Raw genomic sequence first — 18897 nt, forward strand, 5'->3', positions numbered from 1 at the left:
GCAACATATTTAACTTTGATTGCAAGAGAACTTTTCCGATATGTCACATATCGTAGTTATATGATAAAACACATTAAAATGGCAATTTTTGCGACTTTACTCCAAAATTTCTCGAAATGAGAAATTATATGCTGGAACAATTTGGATATATCAAATTCAACATATAAAAAAAAAAAAACTATGGGAAATGATTGCTCTTTCTCTTTTCTCTGAAAAAAAAATATTTTTTGTTGTGAATTTCCTGTGTAATCTTCAATCCTTTCATGCATATATGTGGAAAGTAAGGAATAAGGTTCCGCAAAATACAAAAAGTTGAGTTCACGGCGATCTTTGCCAAGAAGCACGTACGTTTTATACCTGCCAGGATGACGCTAAGGTCTTTCGTAGAGAGTTTTCGTGTGCATGACGAAACCGGTACGGCACGTACACGGCTTTCCGCTCATCATTTCTCCCTCCCTCCCTCCCTCTCTCTCTCTCTCTCTCTCTCTCTCTTTCTCTCTCTCTGTTCCTCCTTTTCAGCGTATAGTATCGGATCTCCTCCGTACTCTGTCTCGGTCATGTCGATCTGGTGTTTAGAATGGCGAGCACGCGACGTGTATACGTGTTATCACGTGTTGGCAGAGTTAGTTTTTTCGTCTTTTTTTTTTGCATTTATGCGAACGTATTCATACATGTATATTGCAATTTGTATTACTCCATCTTTCAGCATCGCGAACAAATTATTTATTAGTTGTATAATATTTATATCAACATCTTTTAGAAAACGTTATTATGTTAATTAGTTTTATGTATAGTGTAATTTTTATATGGTTATATATATATATATATATATATATATATATATATATATATATACAAATCAGAATTGAAATCCGTAAACTAATGATTTATTAGCTTTTCAAAAATAAAAAAATTTAAAGAATTGTAACAAAATTATATTATAATTTTACAATTGCAAAATTAATTAAATATAAAAAATTCCTACCATTTAATATTTATTATATTATCAATATAATAAATATTTTAGTTTAAAAAAATCTGCTGTAGTAATTCTTGAATATATATACATATATATACATATATATATATATATATATATATATATATATATATATATGTATAGATATGTATATATATTCAAGAATTACTACAGCAGATTTTTTTATATATTTTATATATTTTATTTTATATATATTAATGTGCAGTAATTAATCCGCGCAGGAATATAATTCGATAATCATAATCGCTCAATTTGCAATAAAAAATTGCAACTTGGGAGATTCATTCTCACTCGGATGGTATTCGCGAACACATGTCTTATTTCGATGCGGTGCCCCGAATTTTCTGAGCTAAATAGTCCGCGCGGACTGCTGACCTAAATACTCCACGCGGACTTTTGATCGATAGCCAATAATCATGGCTATTTCGATTTTTGATCCAATAGAAGACACGGATTTCGTCGTCCCGCGAATCATGTCGCGCCTTGTTGGCGTTTCGGACTTTCTTCTTGCATCCTTCTCGCACCTTGCTCGCGTTATTTTATCTCTAATTCCTTAAAAGGCACGTTCGAGCGAGCACCGTGAGCTCGAGCTTCTCCGTGAAACTCGATACGCGGATAAAAACCAAAACAAAAAATGTACCGATACTTGTTTTTCGGCCGTTTAGGTGTCGCATTTCACACTGAAGGTGTGAAACAACATGTTTATTTGTGTTCAGCTGTCATCGACTTCTTATCGCGTACAAATGATTTATGTCTTAATTTAGTTGAGACTATCCACTCACACAAGCTTATTTCATACATTTTTGTTACTCACACACGCGTATAATGTATGTAATTTCGCGCGTTTTCTTCAAACCCAGTTTGTTGAAGATGCGTTTAATATATTATTGAGATTTTGCGATTAAAGGAATCAATATTATTTGCATAAGATGTTTTTTTTTTGCATATCACACGTATTTATATTCTTTTAATTCTTAGCTTAAAATAATGTTATAATTAATGTATATTAATATTAATCCACTGATGATTTCTATTCTTTTCTATTCTCTTTTGTTTCACTTGTCTATACATGTATATATATATATATATATATATATATATATATATATATATATATACATGTATAGACAATTGAAACAAAAGAGAATAGAAAAGAATAAAAATCATCAGTGGATTAATATTAATATACATTAATTATAACATTATTTTATAGCTAAGAATTAAATATATAATACTATATATAATATATATAATGTAATATATATATAACTTAAAGAATTAATTTTTAGCATTGACAATTTCAGAATTGGTAAATATTATTATAAAATTTATATAATTTCTTTCGATTATGCAAGAAAAATACTGTTTATTCATAATACATGTATTATATTATAAATTTGCTATTATAAACAAAATAATTTTTTTGTCTTGAAATATGCTTTCTGTATATTTCAATATTACAGAAAATACACTAAAAAAATCTTAAAAATGATTCATTTCAAATTTTTATGACGGAAAAGATATTAAAATTTATTAAATAAATATATTAATGTTATTTGTAATACGTGAGAAATTTTTTTTAATACAAAAGAAATGTATGAAAAATTGATTAGTGACTAATTAAGTCAAATTTCTAGTTGAGATGTAAATCTGAATACGTGTGTATACTTTCCTCTCTTTTCCTTTTCTCATTTATTAATTTTTAAAGTTTCACTTGCGATCAATTAATTAAAATCACTCCGTAATTACACTACCGTGCTATGCAAAAATGTAATTATTTTCAGATAAGATTTTTTTACATCCGTGAGCCGAATTTTTTATCTCCCGCATCTATTAACTTCCTCTTGGAATATAGCTGCGACGCTACGCGTAATACGAAGGAGAGGAGGAGAGTGTGGAGGACGAAGGCAAAAATCGATGCTGCCGTTTTTCATTGGCGCGTATCAATGCGACGCTCCGCCGGCGCGTATTAATATTTTCGGATAGAAAAGTCGCGCGCGTGAAGCCGGCTTTCGTGTTGTATCTCGATAGCAGCCGAGCGCGCAGAATTTTTCTCATGCGCTGCATTGCATCGCTTTGCAATCTCGATACTCCCTTCCACACGTCCTGCACTCTGCATTGCAATTCTGCGGAAAAGTTGCTTTTATGTTAATATTTTGCTATTTCGAATGCACAGCTTAATATTCTTAATTTCATTTAAAAAATTTTGTTTAAAAGCAAAATAATGTTAATTCTATTCTAATTCTCATATATTATATTTTCATACATTTTATTGTTATCATGTTAAAAAAATATATATATATATTATTACTTATTTATTATTCAGTGATTTTTGATCAATCACTTGCAATATTAATATGCGTACTGTTTTTAAAAAATATACAAGAATTTATTCATGTTCTAAAAGCGAATTTAAATAATATTAGAAAGTTTCAAACTGTTCCTTTTTATATATAAATAATTTACCTTTCTCTCTCTCTCTCTCTCGCTTTCTTTGCCATTCAAAATTTGAAAGTCACATCAATTTAAAATATAATTTAACTTATGATGTAAAAAATAATATTGATGACCTTGAAAAAAATTTCAAAAAAAATCGATAAAAATACGTTATCTGTCTCTATTTCTCTCTTTTTATTAAGTATAATATGAACCTTTTTGAACTGATCATGAATAATCTCTATTTAGATACCTATTTGGTTTTATAAAAGCAATGGAGATTTTTTAAGTGATAAAGATAAATGAACTACTCGTATTTAAAAAAAATGTTATCTATAGAAAAATATATATTTAGGAAAAAAAATGCCGCACGATAAACCGTATTTTCTTCCGCCTCCTTTTTTTCTTGCGTTTTAGAAATAAACGCGAGAGCATATTCGCGTATATAGGGTGGCATATATTTCTATGCACGTATCGTATGCGAATGAAATGTGCACGACTATGCACACGCACCTCGAGAATGTCACGCACCTCGTTATCAGATGCGCAGCTTCTATCGGGTGTCGTAAAAGCGAAAGAGACTTGCGAAATACGCAACATGCAAACTTCTGCGGATCAAAGTAACAAAAGTAATTCCGTTTTTATATTTACCCGAGTCAAAATTTTCCTCCCCTTTTCAACCTCAATTTTCTCACATTTGTGGCTTCTATAGAATAGATTTAATTTATATATAGGAATTAAACTATTTTCTACCTCAAACAGCAGCAAACTAACAATTTTCCACTTACAATTAGAGATCCAAAAAAAACTTTCGATAAAAACTATAAAAAATAAGTTTCAAAAAAAGAGTTATTTGAATTTAATGTATGAAAATAAATGTTAAAATATGTAGATCGAAAATTGTGATTGAGAAAGTAGGTGAAAAATTTCGACTCGGGTACTTTCTACTGAAATATATGTACCATGTTTTTCTCTTATTATTTAACTATAAATTTCAGTGTGATCGTTTCTTTTTCATTTTTTAAGAACGTCTATATTGCTTTTCTAACGTCTTATGCGCGCGTATGGGCTGCAAGTCAAGCAGACAAACTGAGATGGGCAAAGAGAGGTGAGAGGGAAGTAGGGGAAGAGGCGACAGCACCGGGGTTGTTTGCGCCGTGCAGCGTCGAGCCGTTCATTAATTACGGCGAACGAGCGGGGGTGGTGGTGGTGCGCAGCGAGTCGCGGCGAGGAAGGGAGGGGAAGGATATGTAGATAGAGAGGCACGATCCGCGTCGGAGGCATCCATTGAATTAGCCTCGTTTCCCGTGGCTATGGCCATGAAGCCCGCCGCCCTCTCGTCCGCCATGCCCAAACGTTCCGCCGCGCGCGTGATATAACCGAGTATCCGATCCGACACGTACAGAACGTTCCAAAATTGATAGATTTTTCAAAATGATACAATTGTAAAATATAAGAATTTAGACAAAAATCAAGGATAATTATCGTTTCAATAGCAAAATAAGAATTAATATTTTTCATAATGATTTATATATTTGGATATTTTAGAATCGATATATCGAGTCAAAATTTTTCCCTCACTTTTTTAAGTTAACACATATCTACTTTGTATTTTAAACAGTCGGATCATTTTTTTTTTAATTATTTAATTTTACTTTTGTTAAAATCTTCTCTTTTATTTTTATCTTTTTTTTTTTACCTTCTCTTTTATCTTTATAAGGAAACTGCTTGTCTACTGCTTATTTAAGATGTAAAGTAAAAGCTCAATTTTTATATAAGATTTTATAAAACCTTAAAACTTTTTTGAATTCATAACATGAGAAAGTTGAGGTTGAAAATTTTGAGTCGGCTTCTCACGATATTAGAAATAGTAAGTATGGATGGATACTTTATTGCAAATCTTATTCTTTATTTTTATATTTATTATTTTTAATATTTTTTTCTGTAAACTTCTTTTTATATTTGTTACATAAATAATGTAAGGTGACATTTTTGAAATGAGAAAATTTTTTGAAGTTGGAACAAAATTCAAAAAAGCTAATACGAGAATTAAGGAAATACAGGCTTTACTGTGATTATATTTTATTACAGCTGATCCTTTCATTAATGTGCTTGATGGCCAATCATAATTTATCTGTTTTTATTATATCTTAAATTTAATTCTTTAAATTTTTCTCAACATAAACATGAGATAGTAGCTTAGACATAGTTACTCGAATTGAAATTTTTCTTCTATTTTTAATTTTTAATCTAATATTTATTTTAATATTTTAAGAAAGCAGATTATTTTTTTGACATTATTTAATCTATAGTTTTGCCAAAAGTTTTTTAAATTTTTAAGTATAGAAAACTGTTTGTTTATTACTTATTTGATGTACAAGATGAAGCTCCTAAATAATTAAAATCCTCTAAAATCCATAAATGTAAAAAATTTAAAAATAGATGCAAAATTTTGACTTGGATATTAAGAGAGCGAATTTGTATATATGGCCACGTTAATTTAATTTAATACTATAAATACATGCTGTTACTATTAGTATGACTATTACTACCGTTATTAATTCGCGTGAATATTTTTCTAATTGTTAATTTCAATGAAGAAAAGCAACTATTTATTCAATAATCTGTCGTCTTATATATTAAAACTTTTTTCGCAAGACTAAATTATTTGACGAATGGAGCTAATTATTCGCAAAAAAAAAACTTACTGCTATACTATATTTTTAAATAGCGTGTATATTATATTTTAATAATTTTTGATAGTACGATTATATGAATTTTTTTCAATATTTCAAAGCAAATATATCGGAGAAACAATACTCATCTTATGAAAGAAAAAGCCTCTTGTTGTTTATATAATAATAAACAAAATTTAAAAATAACTGTTTATTTAAATAATTGATAGCTATATTGAAAAACGATCTAAGTTTTCTGTGTTAGAAGAAATAATTTTTTTATACTATTTTGTCTCCTTTCGTTTGCAAATAATAAAATTAAAAATAGTGAGTCTAATTTTCACAATCTTTTTTAAAGATCAGATTTGATCTTTTCAGCATAAATTTGAGCAGATAAAAATATATCAAGACATTCTACCTATATATTGCTAAAAAATTCTTAAAAAGTTTCATAATTTTTTTCATCTTTCCTTGTCAATTGACGTTCCCTGATATTTACAATCTGTAGAAAGCGCGCGATGCCTGGAAACACATTATTCTCGCGCGTGTGTACTCTGGAAGCAGCCTATAAAGTGTCGCCGACGTACAACCGCAAATATAGGTCCGTTTGCATATACGGTGCGATCGGTTAAGCGCATTCGCGTACGCTGGGTCGGCAGGGAAGCCCCGTATTCGTTTCGTTCATTTTGCCGCGCTGCCAATCAGCCGACTGATCACCCGACGAGGTCACATCGACGGCGGAGAGGGCGAGGAGGGGGTGCGAGGGTTGTGGAGGGCGAACATGGGATGCCACGGGACGGCGCACGAGCGGCTGGCTTGAAGGAAGCGGGGGAGGAGGAAGGTAGCGCTCGCCCGGCTGGCAAACGGATCGCGGCGAGCGCGAACCTCCGAAACTCGATTACTCGTGCCGCGCTACTCTAAACGGCGTTACCCACGTGCGCAACGGGGTCGTGTGTTACCCCGATGCTACTAGGGGGGTCGACGGCATCACGTGATAGCGGACGGCGGAACACGTTTCATTCCATTCCGATCGAATGAACGGACGGATGGCATGGCGCTTTACGAAGTCCAGAAGTTTCAATTTAATCGGGACTCCTCTTAGCCCTCTTGGCTTTCTCTCATCGGAGAGCGTCTCATGGAGCTCATGAAGTTTCTAGACGGGTTACCTTTTCATTATACCAGTCAAAGCATTCGCCTCTCTTCAACCACGCGCGGCGATGACGACGACGATGACGGCGACCGTCGCCGCTAAGTTTTACATAATTATGAAGATAATTTTAGGGTCGGTTACGGAGTTCATTGCGGTTAGCGATTATTCGTATCTACCCGTGGCTTCTTATTTATAATTAATAGCGAAAAAATACATTTAATGGATAGCATTAATTGATGTGATAAAGTCATCTGAAAGATTTAACATTCCTTTTACATTTTTCTTTCGTTTGAAAAAATATAATCGCAATATTATAAACAAATGTATATTTGAAAAAAGAAAAATTAAATAGATCGTAATACTGACAATGAGACATATATTAAAATATATTAAATTTTCAATTAGATTAAATTATTCAATAGATTAAACTATTTATGTTTCTATAATTTTTAATCTCTTTTTATTAAAAACAATTGTATTTGTGAATTAAAAAATCAAAAGTCATACGACAAAGATCAAACTTATATTTCCTTAGAAGTTTGTACTTTAATCGTATTTTAAGTTGGACTCTGATTGTGTCTAAAAACAGGACGATGACTTTAATGGCTGAATAATGTCTCTCTTTCTTCCAAAGACACCGGTCTGTCATCATATGGAGCCACGGATGTGATTTCCGCCACGCCTTGGCGTTCATCTCAATACCGTTATCGCTTTTTCCTAGATTATCCTTTCTCTCTCTCTTTCTCTCTCTTTCTTTTTCTTTCAGCATCATCGTCGTCGTCGTCGTCGTCATCATCGTTGCCACGTCGTCGAGAAGTGGCCGTTGCCCAGATAGACAGACTGGCTGACTCGCTGGCTGGTTGGCTGGGAATGATGGATACCGCCTGTTTTTTGTTCATTTCAGCGGGCGGCCGCTCTCGCCAGAAGCTTTCGCCTTTATCCCGCTGCGTTAGCGAGGCTTTCCGCTGATCCTGGAAGCACGAACTGCTCGAAATCGTCCGGAGGTGGAGTCAACACCCCGTGCCGCTTCGCTTTTTCTCCCTGCCTGCCGCCAGTCTCTCGCTTTCTCGCGCTTTCTATACCAGTCTCGTTTCCTCTTTCCATCGCCACCTCTTCGTCTCCCTTTTCCGCTTTACTCTCCTCCCTCTTTCTCTCGCTCGCTCTCGCGCGCACGGAATCGCCTCGTTTCCTCGCTACGGGGTAGATATATATGCGCTCGCGTAATAGCCTCGTTCCTGCCGTGCTCGATGGTAGATACGTGCCGCGTCGCGCCAGCCGAACGCTGTTCCAAGAGTTCAAGCCCGCGCGATAAACGGCGCCGTGCACCGCGTCGAGCGTCGAGCCTCGCCGAGCCACGCCGTGGCGCCACGCCGAGCCACGCCGAGCCACGCCGAGCCACGCCGAGCCACGCCGTGGCGCCACGCCGAGCCACGTCGCGTCGCGTCGAGCCGCATCGCGCGCACAGCGGGTTACTCCGTGCCGCAACCGATGGTACAGCCGTTGGCAAAAAGACGACGAGACGAAAGCCGAACGAGCGAGCGAGAGCCGGACCTTTTCCGTCCGTATGTTCCGTCGATCGGAAATCGAAGTAGGATCGAGCCCGGGATACCGACGAGATATCGAAGACGCAACGTCAATTAATATCCGCCGTGCATAATTCGATGGTAATGGAGCGGGCGAGGCTTTTCGTTACCGGTGATGCGCCGTGTGTGGCTTTTGTTCGGGATTTATTATTTATCGAATGCGATAGTTTTTGCGGCGCACATATTTCGAGAGATATTTTGCGTGGATTCTCTCTCTCTCTCTTTCTCTCACGCTGATTTCTCTCATTGCGATTGGTAACAGATACGTTACTCGATGGAAAATATATATAATTAGTCTAACGAAATAATTTTGGAGATTTTTCAATATCTTACCTCAAGTTGCAATTTTCGTATATTTTTATATTTATATTTTTTTTTAATACAAATGATAACGGATTGCTTTTAACGTTTTGTTGCAAAATGTCAAATTTTTATGCGGAAAGATAAATATTGAAAGTTTTTTCCAAACACGTTCAGTGACACGCCGAACGAATACAGGCGATCAATTTTGTCCGATTGAGAATCGAAAATATTTATTCTATTACGTTGTTAGAAAAGTAATGGATCGAAAAAGGGTCGATTTTAAATTCATCCGATAAAATTATCGGATTAATGAATATCTATCCCTAGATCGCTATAATGAAACAGATAAATATCAATCAATTTTTTTCGAAAATATAGATTATTTTATGCTCTAGAATCCACTGATAATTTTCCTCGCTATCATAGAAGCCGTCAGTTAAAAGTCGAAGAACAGTTAAACATGTTTTGGCGCGACCTGTAAGCGGTCTCAAGTGGCGCTCGCGTCCACAGAACCATCAAACGAGAGAGACAGAGCGGTAGACACGAAACGGAAAAGGAGCGAGCGAAAGAGTGAGATAGGAAGAGCGGAGAGCGCGGGAGCCATCGCTCGGTTATTTATCACGCGCCGCGTGGTTCGCCGATCGCATCCGCTCGTCTTCTCTCGCTTGCTCGTAGCGCGCGTCCCTCATCCTGCCGCCAGATCTCTCACCGACTGATCCTCACACTTCTTTTCCTCGTTGGAGCACGGCGAACCTTCATCCCACGACGATCCGGCTGTCCGAGAGCCCATTGCGACGACCAGGAGGGACTCGTTACGAGCGTCCTAGTGTCCCTTTCTCCTCCCTTCTCCCCCCTTCCTCCTCAAACTTTGGATCGTGTCGCGTCGTTCTCGCAACCTTCTTCTTCGGTATCTCTTTCTTGTCTCTCTCTCTCTCTCTCTCTCTCTCTCTCTCTCTCTCATGTCTCTGTCGCTCTCTTCGTCTTTTTTCTCGTATAACTCCCCGGAGAGGGATCGAGTCCCCTCTCGCCTCTCGCGCCAAGCACGTATGTATACATACAGCAGATACATGCGGGCATACATATATGTAGTCACGTGCGCGCGTTGGTAGATAGCCGTGGGGCGAGCGAAGACGGAAGGGGTGGAAAACTCGTGCGGGAAGAACGCGGTTATTCGAATCTCACGTCGGATATTCGCGAGCACGACGCCGACCGCCGGCGACGACGTACATTTTTACATTTCTTTTTCTTTTTCTTTCATTTCGTTTTGTTTCTCTATTTCTATTCCTCTGGACTCTCTCACTCGCGTGTCGCGTTCTTCCCATGTTTTCAGGCTTTGTAAATTGCGTAATAAAAAAGCTCTTGTCTATTCTGCTCTAAAAAAATTATATAATTAGTCCGGATTTTCAAAATTTCTACAACTCAAGCGCAAGACGTTCGATGATTTTTACGTGTTCTCAATAAAAATATTTTCCCTTCGGTATAACTAAGAATAAATATCTCGGAATAAAAGATTTCTCTCCAATTTAAAAAAAAAAATATTTAGATTTTTTTTCTTATATAATACATATGTAACTTCTTACTTTTTTGAATTTAAGAATTATAGCATGAAATTTTGACACGAATAATAAACGGGTCGTATTTCATTTAGCAGTTTACATGAAGCGCACTCTTAATCCCAATATTTCCTGGCATTTATCGGATCTTTGCTAAGACGGGACCGAGTCTCAACGGAAATAATTATCGTGGAAGGAATGCCTACTTTCTTTCTTCTTTTCTTTTCTCTTCCATTTTCTTCCCTCGTCGATCTGCTACAAAATCGAAAAGAGCTGAAGCTTCGTTCGCCGATAAAAGATGTTGAAAAAAAAGAATACCCTTCAGGCAATCGGGGGAGAGAGAGAGAGAGAGAGAGGAAAGTGAAAATCTCGCCCTGCGCTTAATGCTGTACGAAGGTGTGATGGTTGGCGATTGGAATTAACGGCTTGGCGACCGTATTGATTATTCCGTCTTCTTTGGAGTCTTCTCTTATCTTCTCCCGCTCCTACTTTTTCGCTTGTCTCTTCCTCTCTCCCCTTCGTTTTCTCGGTGAATTTGACGATCCTTCATTTGTTTCCGCGAGACTAACGGCCTCTTTTCAGGTGAGAATGCTGCAAGCATGGTCCCGTCTTAATCTTTCCGTTCGAATCTTCCACAGTTGCATTTTCAAGCTTCCTCTTCACCCTCTCTCGTCCGTATCTTTATATCCTGGCTTAAAGGATTCGACCATTCTTCGCTTCGCCGTCTAGTCCTTTCTTACGAGTTCATTCTTTCTTCTTTCGTTTTTATTTACCAGTTTGCGAAAAAGTGACCTACTAATAGAACAGTTGCAATCGACAATGATCTCGCGAGAAAAAAATCGTTTACAGACAAAAATTTTGGTTGCGATATTTTTTCATACTTTGCTGAAATTTTTACGAGGGAAGGGAGATGAAGGAGTGAGAGAGAAAGAGAGAGGGAATGCGTATTTTAATCTTTTAAATATACATAATTACACATTTCTTCGGACATAATGTTTTCGAGAAAATATATCTTAGTAAAATTTGTTTCATTATTTTTATCATATTATATAATTTGTTTTGCCATATGTATATTCGATATATATATATAACATTGCAGAGATCATTATAATGACGTATCGCTGAGACTTTGCTTGAGGAGAAAAAAGAGGAATGAAAAATCCTTGCAGTCCTACTGCTCAATAATTCCAGTGAGACTATATTCACGTTCTATCGGCAGGACGACGAGGACGACACGAAGAAATGGAAGGTAAGATTATTCTTGGAAAAAGATCATGGCGAGGTAGGACGGACGAGGAGCCGGGTCGCTCCTCTGGTCGTTATCAGAGAGGAACCTTCTCATCGTTCTCCCTGGGCACTTAACCGGCTGCCGCTTGCCGAAGGAAAAAAGGTCGGGGATATAGAGAAAAATGGACGAGACGAGCGGAAGGTTTGGTCCGGTCGGGGTCGGAGTCTGAGCTCTCGATATCCTGCTCACGGGTCGACATTCGTCTTCGTCATTCTAGAAAGGAAGCTCGAGAGTCGAAATCCTTCGCTCGCCTGCGCACTCAGACATGTGCGAGAATATTTCTCGTCTTCTCGCTATATTCTTTTACTTTTTGCGCAAAAACGAGATAGCACTTTGTTAACACGAAATATATTTGTAATACTCGGATTAAAATTCTTTTTAAAATCTATTCGCGTGTAAAATTAAATAATAATTAGAATACAAAAATAAATTTGAATAATAAAGAAAGAATAAAATTACTGAAATATAATATAAATAAATAAATCAAATTTTGTGCTACATATATTAACTTTGTAATTTGTAAAAATTTTTATATTGCTAATTATTACACAACTGTTAACATCAATATTTTTGTTAAGAACAGCCAATTCCAAATTACTCGAAAAGCTCACAAAAAAGACATGCAGTAAATATAGGACAGTTTATACAAGTGAATTATTTAGAAATATTGCTGATTTTATAAATATTATTTAATTAAATTTACACAAATGAATTTGTTTTTAAATTAATATCTTAATATAATATTTTAAATTAATATAATCTCTATAAAGAAACAATTCAATAAGAAATATATATAAAAAAACCATTCAATAAAAAATATAAAGTTAGATTCGAAGGCAACGCCATGTGTGAGGAATAGGATTCAAAAAGATGAATATCTTTGTTCTTCGCGACATCGACGCTGTTTCTCATGTAGTCGCAAAATTCTTGACACGTTTATGTAATTCTGTGAGCATACAAACGGTATCTTCCGCGAAAACGAAGGATCGTCGTGGGAAGGCGCGCTCATTCCCGGGAATTTCCGTCGCAGAGTCTCGCAAAGGTCGATCCGACGAAGGAGTCGTCGCTTCGGGAGGGAGTTGAAACGAGCTGACGCCGTGTGCAGGCAAATCCCCCGCAGGATCCTTAATCAGGCCTGACGCCTCTCCGGCACGTAATACGGGATAGAAGCTTCAACCTCGTTTCTCTATCCTCTAACCCCATCCTCACACGAGCAAGCCTAAGCTTACCTGTCGGTTTCGTCGACGACTCGAAATTCTTCAAATTACGAAAAATCCATTCTTCAATAGATTATTTTTTTATTTTATTTTATTTTTTTTTTTTTTTTTGTAGCAAATTCTGAAATGATTATATTTGGACTGAGAGGATTATATATTCGGACAAAAGTATCATAAGAACTAAGTAAGCATTTTTGACCTTGTATATATGTATATACGTTAAAATTGTATTCTTATTTAGGGATTAATCCTCCGACAATGGAAAAGATACAAGCATACTGAACATAATATAAAAAAAGTAAAAGAAAGTAATAAAAAAATAATAATTGAATAATATAAATTATAACGTAAACGCTAAATAAGCACAGAGAAAAATAAAAAAATATAAAAAGTTAACACAAATTTTCAAGGAAATGCTTGAAAAAAACCGGAGAAAAAAATAGTTTTGTCATTTAAAATACTTATTTAAATTATTCGTGGGTATTATATGTAGGATTTACTATATAGATAAATTAATTTCAAACAAAGACAAAAGATAAATTTTTATATGCGTATACAAAAAAATCTATGGCACATTAAAATGAATCATTTATAGAATATTTATGCGAGAGAGAGAAAGAGAAAGAAATAAAAAGAGAGAGAGAGAGAGAACATAAGTAATTATATTTTACAAATATAATAACATAAAGACGACATTTATCGATAAATAAAAATTCAAACTTTCAATCTCATTCGTATTTTTTCAATTTCTTCTTTGCAATAAGTAGAAATAATTTTTTACAAGTTAAACCTGCGTTCGATCAAGTATAATACAAAGAAAGAGTTTTATTTAATGGAACATTGTATATATGATTTTGATAATTTTTAGATATATTATCTGAATTTATTGAGAACTGTTGATCATATAAAGAATTTAATTTCAACTTCTCACACACACACAAAGAGAAATCCATGAAAAAGCAATTTGCAAATTAAATACATGTATTCTCTAAAATAGAAGATTTAGAGAAAAAAAATAGCAAGTTTTATTCTCGGTCTTCCATTCTCTCAACTCAACCAGCATCTCGACTAAGCACGATGCATGGCATACTAATATTTCTTTCGATGTACCGACGACCATTACGAGACTTGCGATCTACAGATTTCATCTTATTTCTCCTACGAAGACCAACACGAAGAACTTGACGATGAAGAAAAGGGGAAGGCGGAGAAAGCCGAGCCACCCTTTTGCCTGCCTGCAGGCTCCTTAATCAGGCGCGTCGCGTGGCTGGCACGTAACACAGTATAGGTTCAACCCCACTTCCCGTCTTCTCGTCGATATCGACGACGACGACGACGACGACAACGACGACGACGACGACGACGACGACGTCGTCGTCGGTATATAACCGGTAACCTCATGTCACTCACATCCTTACACGACTATGTCTGTGCGTGTAGCATGACAGAGCGGTAAAATGTGAGCGGTGTGGCATTGGAGGGTTGAGACTTCAGTGATAGCTAAGGGTTATGGATCGGAGACTTTGTTTAAGCTGATGCCATTGTCCACTCTTATCCGGCTCGTGGGATGTCCACACTGGCCACACGTGCATTTTTCAATCCTCGTCGTGCGATAAGAATTTCAAGACCAAGTCTAAAAGATGAGAGTAACGCTCCGAGAATTGGAAAAGAGTTTTTAATGTCGATAATTATTCGCTACTTATTATATAGCTTAATTGTACTAATCGTCTTTGAATTTTTTTAAAATTTGTATAATAAAAGAATTATATATACACATACTAATATACAATTTTAAAAATAAATTTTAATATAATTGCTTTTATATAGTTTTTATAGTTATTAAGTTATTATAATTTTTATAGTTATTAATATAGTTTTTTTTAAATGTCTTTTTAAAATATATGTATACTTTGATAGAGAGATATTTTATTTTACATAATATCATATGTATAAAATTAAAACAATTCATTTCCATAACGTTATAAATACCAAAACAAGGTAAATTATGTTTTGTTATATACAAAGTTTATTTTATTTGTCATGTATTATTGTAATGAAATCAATGATTTTATTTCGGCATTTTCAATGAGAGCTTCAAGTAGCCATTTTAACAGAATGGAATATAAAATGAGAATTAAAACTAGGATCTGCTTTACTACAAATAACCATTATAAAAATAATGTTAGAACAATAAATTTTGAATATTTATATGATATTCAAACTATTGGATTCTTCCTAAAAATTCGAGCCTACAAAATCCAATAATTGTAACATTATTTCAAGTGTATTTATTTTCGTCAGCGACGGCGTTATGTCTGCTCATAATGAACATCTACTACTTATACAATTGTCCTGAAAGAAATCGTCATTATTTATACGCATTCAAAAATATAATTCGAACCGAAACGAAAAGAGATGTTAATTTTCTTTTGTTAAAAGCGTAGCGGCGTTACATCCGCGATAATGTATTCCTCAGAGAGAGGGAGGAGGGGAGGGAGGCGGGAAGAGAATCCCCTTTCGCGTATGAACGTGCAACACCACGCCGAAGCCACGGCGGTAACTCCTGATTATCCCTCGGTCTCGGATTTCGAGCGGGACTTCCTGGGCTTATCGAGCCATAGCCAATGGTCGTCGATGTTGCATTGCACAAGGCATCATCGATCCAGGTTCGAAAGCTGATATCAGGCGTATCAGCCGCTTCTCCCTCTTCTCCACCCCATCCTCTTCTGTCCGCGTCGCTCCGCGGCCCCTGCCACTCGAGGATTACGGCGTTGGGACTGGCCTTTCCCCGAGTCCTCGAGTATTATCGAGCTCGACACGGAGCCGCATCGAGAGGCATCCACTGCTTTCTCATCCACCTTCTCTCATATTCCTTGCCACTGTCGCTTCTTATACGTCTCCTCTCGTCTATTCCACGTTGGCTGCCTTCCCGTTCATCCTCAATATGAACTTTCGCGGCTCATATTGAGACTTTTTCAAAACTATATATATATATATATATATATATATAATTTTCTATTTTTTCTTTTAACTCAATTTTTATTTCTCTTCTTTCTCTTATTTCTTTTATTTCTCTTCTTTCTCTTTTCTCTCTTTTAACTATATATATGTATATATATATATATTTATGTGTGTGTGTGTGTGTGGTGTGTGAAAAGAAAAAAAAATAAAGTATAGTAAATTCACAATTATTATATTTTGTCGGGCTATATATTAATATTTATAAGATGTGTATGTCAAGAACTTGCCAGAGCCGTTTTTAATTGCAGCAAGAATTTAAAAATATATAATTGTTTCATTATATATACATATACATACATACATACATACATACATACATATATATATATATATATATATATATATATATATATTTAATTTTTTCTTTTTTCTTTTAATTCAGTCTTTATCCCTTCTTTCACTTTTCTCTCTTTTCGCTTTTTTTTTTTCTCCTCGTTCGTCACGTCGTACCATAGTTCCGCTCCTGCCACCTCCATCAAACTGCCGGCGCCTCTAGAGCAGCGGCAGACAGCCGCCGCTGCTGCTACACGCGCGCGTATCGACACTCGCGCGCATATGTACACCCACACGCGACACAGGCATGGCGCGTCTCTGTGTCAGGCATACAGATGGATACGGATGTCACGTCAGTAGCGCGGTTCTCCACTCACCATCCTCTCCGTTCACCCAACTCCTTGCTCTCTCTCTATGGCACGCACTCGGCTTGATTCACTCTTTTTCTCCTTCCTTTTCGCGCCATCTCCTTTCAGGGATGTCGGCGGTGAAATGATGAGGGAAAGAGAACCAGTACACAGAGGAAGAAAGATAGATAGAGAGAGAGAAAAAGAGAAGCGAACAACCGCATGAACTGAAGCACTGTATCCCTCACATCCTGTATACAAGGTATCCTAAGTATCCTTTTTTCGTAAGTAAGATTTTTTCGCGAGTATAAGTTCTTATGGAAAATGGAATCAATTTTATCACCAAATGAATGTTTGAACCCTAGCCTTTCCTTGTGTATAATTTTTTTTTTTATACAAAAAAATTCTAATAATAATAGCAGAACTTCTTATCATTAAACAAAACTGATAAAGTTTAAAAATAAAAATAGTATATATGTTATTAGCGTATTAAATATTTTAATGTAATTTTTGGCAATGAAAGATTAACATATATAAAAATATAAGACTTTAAAAATTCATTATTTTATATTTATATTTAAGTAAAATTTTTTTATTTAAATTCTAAATTTTGTTTTACTAGAATACTATAAACGCGCGCTACGTAATGCGCGCCATTTATTTTATGTGTATGTATATATAATTACTTACGTATTAAGTTCTTTTAGTTTTCTACTTTTTCAAAATAAATAAAATAAAAATTATACACTCACTTAATATTTAAACTATCAAATGTGTCGCTCATTAGTTATGATAAACTTTTATTGATATAAAGTAATGTTCAATGCATCAAGATAATCAATCAGCATTGCGAAAAAGAGGTAACAATATTGCCAGTATGGATTAAATGTGCCTTTTTAAAAGTAGATAGCTTAATGAGAGCTGCACAGCACATTATTAGAATATTATACGCGCGTATGTATGTGTGTGTTATATAAAATTTAGTTTTTATAAATAATAATAGACAAAAATAATGAAAAAATCGCGATATCTTTTACAATATTGGTTTAAGCATAAAAATGTTAAAAGTTTCTTTTATATCGTAGTGTGCTATCCAGATCGTTAAACGCAAACCCGACAAGAATTGGAAAATAATTTGATATAATTAATAATTAATTCTCTCTCTCTCTCTCTCTCTCTCTCTTTTTCTGTCTCTATCTATCTATCTATCTATCTATTTCCTTTCCCCCCCCCCCTCTTTCTTCCTTCTTCTCTGTCTCTTTCTCTCTAAATAACAGTTATTTCTTTAAAAATATTAAAAATTAAATATATTTTGTTCGATGCTTTATCGTTCGACTTTTCGATGATTTAAACATAATTCGAATTGAGAATGCGCAACAAAATAATCAAAACGCAGATCCGAATAATTAATGATACGCTCCCGATATATTAACCGTTAATTTAATAATTGATCTATAATTTAAAATTCTTGTATAATTTAATATTTCATTTGTATATACGTCACAATATGGAAAATATTTCGGCAGCGAATTGATAATAACATGATATTCGGCCTTGGCGACGTAAACATTCACTATTGTTTTACGATTTTGTTATTATTCATACGATGATACTTGAATAATATTGTAATAGTGGGAGAAACGTTCCTTTGAGCTTTTTTCCTACTTATCATTCGCACGGCGACACGTGAACAGTGATATAGTTAATTCGAGACGCTCCGTCAAATTCTTTTTCTAAACGCGATCGCGACAATGCTCGGGAAATAATTTAATATAATTAATTCTTTCTCCATCTCCCTCCCTTCCTCCCTCCCTCCCTCCCCCTACCTCCTCTCTGCCTCTCTGTCTTTCTTGCTAAGTAACTCCGTGATATATTAACTATTAATTTAATAATTAATTTATAATTTAAAATACATGTATAATATAATATTCCTTTTGTATATACGTCATAGTACGGAAAATATTTCGGCAATGAATTATCAAAACATAACATGATACACGGCCTTGACGATGTAAATATTAGCGCGCTATTGTTAACGTGTTATGGCTTTA

At 35.3% G+C, this 18897-nt stretch overlaps 1 protein-coding gene across 2 annotated transcripts in view; it reads left to right on the forward strand.

Annotated features, from left to right (window-relative positions):
- LOC126858503 (uncharacterized) overlaps nt 1–18897 on the forward strand; it is a 44846-nt gene that overhangs the window by 9223 nt on the left and 16726 nt on the right. The window contains exon 2 of one of the 2 annotated variants that reach the window (XR_007688682.1): nt 11800–11949. The exons of the other annotated variant lie outside the window; for it this stretch is intronic. The gene's annotated coding sequence lies outside the window, so the exon portion shown is untranslated. The remainder of the gene's footprint in view (nt 1–11799; nt 11950–18897) is intronic. 2 annotated transcript variants of the gene reach the window in all.

Source organism: Cataglyphis hispanica, chromosome 2, assembly GCF_021464435.1.
Source record: "Cataglyphis hispanica isolate Lineage 1 chromosome 2, ULB_Chis1_1.0, whole genome shotgun sequence".
In the NCBI taxonomy this organism is placed as follows: domain Eukaryota; kingdom Metazoa; phylum Arthropoda; class Insecta; order Hymenoptera; family Formicidae; genus Cataglyphis; species Cataglyphis hispanica.